The 2,022-nt window shown below is 34.5% G+C and overlaps 1 long non-coding RNA gene across 1 annotated transcript; it reads left to right on the top strand.

Annotated features, from left to right (window-relative positions):
• Positions 1-272: 272 nt before the first annotated feature.
• Positions 273-1,772, top strand: LOC140922194 (uncharacterized). The gene is made up of 4 exons (XR_012164080.1): positions 273-344; positions 497-550; positions 910-969; positions 1,629-1,772. It is a non-coding gene; the product is annotated as an uncharacterized lncRNA (long non-coding RNA).
• The last annotated feature ends 250 nt before the right edge of the window (positions 1,773-2,022 follow it).

Raw genomic sequence — 2,022 nt, 5'->3', positions numbered from 1 at the left:
TCTGATGCACAAGAAGTAGTTAACTTTATTTGTAATGATGTGACTGTGCGAAACACTCGGCTTCAAGCAAGGCTGCTTAAAAAGCAGCATTTTACAGAATTCTAGCCTTTTGTCTTTCCAGCCAGAAAAAGTTTAAAACTTTTTTTCAACGTAATACATTAAGTCTCAAAAGGACCCACAACTTGAAACGAAGCTCTCTAAATTGAATACCTGTGTTGGTTTGTTTAAGACTACAAATAAACTTAAAATTATATGCATAAAATTGTTTTCTTAGGACAAATAGAGAATTAAGAGAACAGCAAGACACAGAATATCAAGAAAGTCTTGCACAAGACCAGGAAAGGGTTAGTAGCTAGTAGTACAAAGGCTTTCAACACTAAAATAATATTAAAACAACATCAAAACAACCATGCAAACAAAAACATTCGTTTACTTCAATTAAAAAGGATATCATGGATGAAATTTATATATTTTTTGATTTATCCATTTTTATTAGGAGAGACAGAGAGCAGAGGAGAGACAGAGGGAAGAGGAGAGGCAACAAAGAGAGGTAATTTATGATAATGTCATTATTTTGATAATTAAGTACTTAGTTTCCTTAACTGAAATCAAAATCCTTAAGGTACAGAACAGCAAAAATAACAATTTAATAACAATTTACCTCTATTTTGACAAGCAGGTCCTTTTAGTTGTAATAATAAAATAAAATTTCTTAATTACAATAATCTTGACCTTAAAGAGCCATAATTAAAAAGGCAACTAAGAAAGCAGCCAGATTTTTCTTCTCATTATCTGAAAACTCCTGGACAAATTAAAATCCTACTTTTTTGCGTTAACACGAGCTTACTCGATATAGTAAATTGTAGCTGATAGTCTAGTAATGTATTGTCTTTCACTGTATTTAATTAGGCCGAGGGGCTCAGAGAAGAAGAAAGAAATAGAGCAGAAGCAGAACGCCAAAATGCTGAGGTAAAAAAAATAGTAATAATCGGAAAGGAAGAATCCAAAAACCAAAAACGATTGTTTTAAAAGATCCTTAGTTGGTTGCACTGTTAAAATATTACTCAGCTGTTTTGGCTTGAGAACTCGATTTGTTTTTGTCATTCCTACGTTTTTTTTACTAAGCTATGCATGTAAACACTAACCAGGGTACTGACATGACTCACCCTTGCATTGCTTTGCATTGCTGGGAGTAACGTTTTGTGTTATCCATTACGGTATATCTCAGAGTAAAGGCTAAACAGCATTTTGTAAGCTTGAGTTGCATGTTTTTAGACAAGAAAACCTCATTTAAATTTGGCTTAATCTTGGATTAAACTTAACCATCTTTTGAGAAACCGGGTTCTGGTTATCTTTTGCACAAAGAAAATCACATCTATTCAGAGAAAATTGTAGTTAATTAGAGATACCCCGTAAGCTATTCCAGGCTCTCAGATATTAGGATGTCAAGTAAAAATAACATGCTCTTCCTTTGGGATGAACATGACACTAAGTCACTTCCGGCTTCTTAGTTACACTAGTGCTTATTCACGTGTTATGCTTACTCTGAAGCTCGTGCTTTAATGTCTGATACAAGAGAAATATTAATTAACACCAGTAAAATTTAAAACAAACTCTCATCTTTATAGACAATACGTGAGGCAAGAGAGGGGCTACCTCCAGAGCCTCTGGAAAATGAAAGCACTTTGACAGTGAGAATCCGTGGCCCAAATGGAAATTCTGTACTGAGGACTTTTTATAATCATGACACCACACAGGTAAAACAAAGTGAATTACCCATGTCATAAGCAAGAAAGTTAAACTTCTTTGCAAGCTTGTCAATAGGCCTTTTTAGTTTTTTTGCCCAATTAGGATCATGTGATAATACCCCACTTTACAGTCACAGCTGGAAACGAGGCTGACCTCGCTTTGATACAACCCTTCGTGCTTTGTCTTATGCTAACTAGTATTTTTTAAGCATAATTTCCATAGGAAAAGGAAGGAGGTTCGTATAATAACAAGGTCAACCTCAACCTCACGTTC

This window comes from Porites lutea, chromosome 13 (assembly GCF_958299795.1).
Source record: "Porites lutea chromosome 13, jaPorLute2.1, whole genome shotgun sequence".
Taxonomy (NCBI): Eukaryota; Metazoa; Cnidaria; class Anthozoa; order Scleractinia; family Poritidae; genus Porites; species Porites lutea.
Note: the sequence above shows the minus strand (reverse complement) of the source record. Positions and strands in the feature narration are given on the sequence as shown.